The sequence below is a fragment of the Myotis yumanensis genome, unplaced genomic scaffold (genome assembly GCF_028538775.1).
Source record: "Myotis yumanensis isolate MYYU_CA2020_CCGP unplaced genomic scaffold, mMyoYum1.0.hap1 SCAF_8, whole genome shotgun sequence".
NCBI lineage: Eukaryota > Metazoa > Chordata > Mammalia > Chiroptera > Vespertilionidae > Myotis > Myotis yumanensis.
Window position 1 is genome coordinate 25,821,233 of NW_027223759.1, and position 7,162 is coordinate 25,828,394.

The 7,162-nt window shown below is 41.1% G+C and overlaps 1 non-coding gene across 1 annotated transcript; it reads right to left on the reverse strand.

Annotated features, from left to right (window-relative positions):
• Positions 1–704: 704 nt before the first annotated feature.
• Positions 705–777, reverse strand: TRNAF-GAA (transfer RNA phenylalanine (anticodon GAA)). The gene has a single exon. It is a non-coding gene; the product is annotated as a tRNA-Phe (tRNA).
• Positions 778–7,162: the final 6,385 nt, after the last annotated feature.

Sequence of the window (7,162 nt, forward strand, 5' to 3'; positions counted from 1 at the left end):
ACCAAATACGGTAGCCACTCCTCACCCCTACCTATGGTTTCACTTTCTGAGGTTTCAGTTACCATGGACAATCTCAGTCTGAATATGTTAAATGGAAAATTCCAGAAATCAACATTTCATAAGTTTTAAATCACACAATATTTGAGAAATGTGATGAAATCTCGACCCATCCCACCTGGGTCACTTAGTACCTATTAGTCACTTAGTACCTGTAGATTATCAGATTAACTGCCCAGGTATCCCAGTGCTTGTGGTCAGTAACCTTTATTTTACCTAATAATGGCCCCAAAGCTCAAGAGTAGTGATGCTGGCAATTTGGATGTGCCAAAGAGAAGCTGTAAAGGGGTCCCTTTAAGTGAGAAGGTGGGTACAATGCAATGAGATATTTTGTGTCAGTGAAAGAGAGAAACTACATTTACACAATTTTCATTACAGTATATTGTTGTAATTACCCCATTCTATTTTATTATTATTGTTGTTGATCTCTTACTATGCTTCATTTATAAATTAAACTTTATCATAGGTATGTATGCACAGGGAAAAAACATCTATGGGGTCAGGTACTATCAATGTTTCAAGCATCCATTTTGGATCTTGGAAGGTCTTCCATGTGGATAATGGGGGCTGGGAGACCTCCTCTATGCTCCTTAAATATTGTGGGTAAGACTGACCAGAAACTACATTTAGAATAAACATCTAAAAAATCCTGAAACCTGGGATTGAACCAGGGACCTTTAGATCTTCAGTCTAACGCTCTCCCAACTGAGCTATTTCAGCTTGCTTACGTAGCTCCTACATAATTGTAATGGAATAACAGATGTTTTAGAATAACAACAAAAAAAGTTCACTATTCAGGTTTGGCTGGAGATAGGTACTTAACAAATATTATAGAAGTCTTTGTTTATAAGCTAGAAGTAATACATAATTTTACTTTTCTCGGTTATGTTTTAACTGCCCTGCAATCTGTTTTTCCCATTTAAAAATAAATCATGGACATTTTTCACATCGAAAGAAAAAAAAAAGGTGACTTTTGTTGGCATTTTGATTCTGATATATGACTAATTTCTAGAAATATGACAGCATGGTCCACCTAAATATTTAATGAAATATCAATTTTTCATGAAAGCAATGTTCTATGGATCCACAAACGTAGCCAGGATTAGAAACAAGCTGAAGACTGAAGCTCCAAGGAGTTCACTAAGGGGAAATGACAGACACAAATGACAGAAAATATGAACAAGGAAACTTGAACAAGAAAGATAAAGTAAACTGGAAAGTTTTGTGATAGCAGAATAGGGCTCCAAACATGTCAATGCCCTAATCTCCAGATGCAGTATGTTAGACTGCCTGGCCAAGAGAATTAAGGTTGCAGATTCTTTTATCCTATAAGTTTAAAATCCTATAAACTCAATAAATATGGAAGGTCAGGCTGTAGCTAAATTCCAGTATTGGCTTAAATTAGATTTTATATGATTTAAAATAAAGACTGACTCTAACACCATTTTTCATTGTCAGACACATTTCTCCCTTTTTTTAGGTAGAATCGTGTAGTGAAAGAATTGAGCCACTCATTTCCCTGGGCCTCAGTTTCTTCACCTGTAAAATGGTGACAACACCTGTTATGGACTGAATCATGCCCCCTCCCCTCCTCCCCCCACCCCCCAATTCAGATGTGGAAGTTCCTCAGAATGTTACTTGAAGAGATTATTAAATTAAAATGAGGCTGCTGGCAGTGCCCTCAGTGGTCCCAGATCTGTCGCTTGGCTTCAACAGTGGTTGGAGGGAACAGACCCAGGGACCCCCTTCTTCCAGCCTCCGCCACTCTCCGGCGTCCTATCCAGTCACCACCCTCAGAACCACCTCTGGGCCCAGCCAACACACTGTTTTTTTCTACCTTAACTCGTTATTGCCAAACAACCACGAGCTCCCAAATTCGTCAGAATTATTCCCCCGAGGTGGAGGCTGCCGTCAACCGCCTGGCCAGCCTGCCTCTGCAGCCCTCCACACCTACCTCTCTCTGGGCTTCTATTTCCACCGAGACAACGTGGCTCTCGAGGGTGCCGGCTGCTTCTTCCACAAGTTGGTGGAGAAGAAGCTGGAGGGAGGGCGCTGAGCGTCTCTTAAAGATGCAAAACCAGCGCGGTGGCCACATTCTCTTCCAGGACGCGCTGGTCTTGGAGAGGAGCCTGAACCAGGCCCTTTTGGAGCTGCAGGCCCTGGGTTCTGCCTGCGCTGACCTTCAGCTCCGTGACTTCCGGGAAAACCACTTCCGGGTGAAGTTCATCAAAAAGATGGGCGACACCTGACTCGCCTCCACAGGCAGCCGGCCCCCAGGCTGGGCTGGGCTGCATGAGTATCTCTTTGAAAGGCTCACCCTCAAGCACGACTAGGAGCCTGTGGAGCCCAGAGGCCTTTGAGGGGCCCCTCTGCATGCGCCTGGTGTCTCTGGCTTATACCTGAGCCTCTCCCAGAAACTACTAGCCATTCTTTTAACCACCTGAAACCCTCTCCCATGCATTAGACCACATGAAACAATAAAGCTTTTTGCAGCAAAAATAAATAAATAAATAAAATGAGGCTGCTAAGGTCGGGCCTTAATCCAATCTAACTGGTGTCCTTATGAGAGGAAGAGACACGAGGTACTCCTGCACCGAGGGACGTCCATTCAAGGAAAAGGCAGCAAGATGGTGGCCGTCTGCAAGCCAAGGAGAGGCCTGACTCAGGTCCTCCCAGGACGGCCCTAAGAGGAAGCCAGCCCTGTCCACACCTTGATTGAGGACTTCCAGCCTCCTGAACTGTGAGAAAATACATTTCTGCTGGTTAAGGCTCCCACTCTGTGCTATTTTGTTATGGCGACTCTAGAAAACCAATACACTACCCAATTGACAGGGTAAGTATGTAAGAAATTCAGAGTAAATAAGGAGATTAAACAAGGTCATAGATGCCAAAAGCACTAGGTAGAGATCCAGGGGTAATGATATTGTGTGTAATATAGAGATGTTGAACCAAGATAGAATTCTAATTTTTTTAATTACTTTTTAAATATCAAGGATTGACTCTTTATTAATCTCTTTGTTTTGTTCGGTAAATTTTTATAGAAGAAAAGAAGCACAATTCTTCCCCAAATGTAAACCTCCTAATTAATATTGCAAGTAGTTTGGGGACAACATTTTCCAAAGGGCCAGAGTCATTTGTCTGAAATCATTCAGAAATTGGGGGTCTGATAATTGGATAATCACTGCAGTTTTGACTTCTTTCTATAGCAGTTTGGTAGGAAAATATATCTTTTTAAGAATAAAACATTGCTGAGTAGGCACAGGATCAGTTCTAAACATTTCTTTGAAACATGAAACCAAAGCATTCTGAGTCAGGAGACCTTCAAGTTGTGAATACCAGACTCTAGAATTCAAGAGGCCCAATCCTTTAAATGAAAAATTAAAAGACAAAAATATTTTTAGCAAGCCTCTGAATACTAAGAAAAAACAGCTTTTACCAAAATAAGTCAGAATTAAAGGTTGAGGGTCTTTAAGACAAATCTCCTGAAATCTGTCACATTTTCTTAAATAGCTTTGCTCTTACAGGCCTATTTCCTCAGGATAAGCCACGGTGGGTTTACACTGAATAATAACCACCTTGTTGGATTTCTCTTCAAATTATCTTTCCTTTCAAATGTACCTAGAGGTTCACTCCTCTTATGCGGTTCTCCATTTCCTTTATCCCCAAAGCCAAGTGCAGCGTCGGCTGTAGGATGAAAGGATCCTGGGCTTTAACTTCTCAGTTATGACCATTTTCAGTCTATGGAATTAATTCACAGCACATCAAGTATTAGAAATTCTCATGTTCAGTTATTAATAAACACTCTTCACAAAGCTCGCCTCATCTGCCTCAAATTCCTGTTCAGGTTCCTCAAGTGCAACAGTCCACTGACTGCAGGGATGTCCTGGGAGACTAGGCCAGTTTGCTCCAGGCTCATCCAGGCAGCGGTCCCTGTGAGAGATGACTTGCAGGAAAGACACTGCCGGCTGCAGTCTTGATTGAGCCTTGCTCTGAGTGACGGCTCACACTAGGGACACAGCTGCCATGGGCCCATTTGCTTCCCTGCCCAGGCCCTGAGACCATAACCCTGCAGGCTCAGCAGATCCTCCTGGCCCAGGTGGTCAGGCTGTGACCCCGACTCCAAGACCAGAACTACAGGACAGACCAGGACTTTCTGGGCTTCAGGGCCTCAGCTTCAAAGTTTGAACCACATGACCATTCCCCAACCTGAGCTGGAATCTGATTCAAAGTTCAGATACACTTCACGTTGGGAGATTTCAGACTTCTCCAGAATATAATTTACTCCTAGAAAGGAGAAAACATGCTTTTTAAAGGTTGTTATTTACTATTATTGGTTTCTAACCTCCCTGTGGCTTTGCCCTAATAGGTTTGGTCATGGTGAACATGACATAGTTATGACTTTAATATCATGTCCTTCACGCAGTGAAGCAAACTGTCCATTGGCTTTGGATTACATTCTTAACCCCTGTGATCCATTTTAAACCTTACTGCAAACATCTCTGAGCTTCATTCAGTTCCCATTGCTCTGAATTGGACAAAATGTTATCTATAAGTTCCCTGCCAGGTCCAACTTCTAGGATTCCCTAGGGCAGTGATTCTCAACTTTCTGGCCCTTTAAATATAGTTCCTCATGTTGTGACCCAACCATAAAATTATTTTCATTGCTACTTCATAACTGTAATGTTGCTACTGTTATGAATCATAATGTAAATATCTGATATGTAGGATGGTCTTAGGCGACCCCTGTGAAAGGGGCGTTCGACCGCCAAAGGGGTCGCGACCCACAGGTTGAGAACCGCTGCAAAGATGCCATAGACCCTGGTTTCCAATACATCAAGTCAAGTGTTAAGGAATTCCCCCCAAAATAGCCAGAAACTATGGTTTTAATACCAGCATAGGTTAAAAACTGCTTCAACCTAGAGAGGTTTAATTGGTCATGACGCTGTTTTAAAAAGATTATAAAACTATAAAAACACAATAAGGAGCAACTTCCTCTGATTAAAAGAAAAGGCTGACCATGGCTATTCTGCCGGGTTAGGTGCCAGTGACATGGCAGAACTGTAAAGTGCTCGAGAGTGATCTTCTATCCCACTGCTTTGTTTTGTTTTGTTTTGTTTTGTTTCTCCTGCTGTAGACTTTCTTTACTGAGTTTTGTGTTTTGAAGTTACCTCCCACTTGCACAATTCACGTGATCACAGCACCCAGCTTACTTCATGAGCCTCCCAAAAAAGAATGCCGCCCACTTTTCTGCAAAGATAGAGAACCTCCGATTTTACCCTTTGTAACTGTCAGGTGACCTTTGCCAGATAGAAGGTGATATTTAAGGAAATGACCCCTCTCCCCCCCCTCCCCCGACCCCACTGGTAAATTTTATTATCAACTTTAATCCTTGGGAAATCACGGGAAGGACAAAATTGTGAGCATTGGTTGACAAAGTCTGAAAATGAGCTTTCAACATCTCAGATCCCTTCATAGCTAACAAAATTCTCATTTCCCAACGTAGAGCCTCAGACAGTTCCAAAAGCATCCCTTGACCTTTCGTCAGCATTTGAAATAAGAAACTGCTTCTTAAGCCTTCTCTTTTTTCTTACTTCTGCAATCTATTAAAGTATACACCTACATGTAGCCTTTAAGAGGCCACCTTACAAGATACGTGATCACTCTTCAAGGAAATAAAGATACTTTCTACCCTCTCACTCTCTTATTTTCTTTCTCCACATTCTTCTCTTCAATAGAATGATCCAATTATCTAAGAACCTCTCTTCCTCTTATTTAAAGCCACATTCAAAGCAATCGACCATACACAAGTCTTTTATGTGCAAGAGCAAAACAGAAGCACATCATGCTTTCAATAGCCCAAAGTCCTTACGTCTGCTAGCTAAGAGAAACATTGTGTGGGCTGGTGTCCAGAGTTGTTCCTTCCTCTCTTGGTGCTTGCTTCTTCTCTCAGGGCCTTTCAGGCACCCTGATTGCATCTACTCTCACCTGCCCTGTTGAGCTTCCTGCTGTGGAATCCATCATCTCTTTCTGATGTCCACACCCACCCAACTGAAAAATACCTGTTAAGGCTGGGACCCTACATGACTGTGATAAACTGTCAAAATTATTTGGTAGTGCTCGACCTCAGTAAGTTACCTCAAAGTAATAGAGCTTAAGAAAATGTTGGTAACGGTGGAAAATTCAAGTTCATGTCAGATTTTTAGGACCAAGAATTTCCTCTGCATTCTCATGTACAACCTTCCCTTACTTCAAATCTTTTGTTAGCATATCATTGTTGTCTGGGCTTTTCAGCATTATCACCATGACACTGGAAACCTATCTCACCGTTTCTGGGTATGTGCAGCCAGAGAATTTCAAATGACTTCAAGGTAATCTAGGGTATATAAAAAAAATTACCCAAGGTCATTTAATATGATATGATTTTTATCATTCAAACACAATGATTTTATAATTTAAAAACACAATGTAATGTTTTTAAATTCTCTGCAACCTCTTGTTTAATATAAAGATCTAGAAATTGAATAATTAAGTGACTTTTTCTGGGTCAAAAAGTCAACATTAGAGCAGAAAAGTACTGCCCTGTTCTGCAAATTTTCATCTAGTAATCAACTGAGACTCAGCTCTGCTTGTCTAAAGAGGCAAGAGAATAAAGGTTCAATCGGTCTTTGAAGAGTAGAAGGGAATAGGATATAGCAAAGCTACAGAAAACTGGAAATCATGTGATGTTTAATACTGTTCACCACTGAAAGGTTTAAATGTTACAGAAAATTCCACCTGAAGTGCAATCTGAGATTACTTTTGTCAGCAGTGTCTATATGATTAGAAGTTTTATGCCTTTCCCAGTATAATGTGAATTCACATACAGCCAAAAACCCCAAGACAGTAATTATATATAATTCACCATAAAATAGTTCATTATTGCATGTTATAGAAAAGAGAAGAATTGAAAGTCAACTCTATAATTAGAAAAATATCCCTATCAAAAATTAGCTTTTCTTTTATTTCTTTGGAAATTATAGGCTACGGTTTACTTTACCATTCAAGTCACAATTGAGACAACCCATTTTAAAGCCAACCCAGTGAGGTACATAACTATCAACTGTGT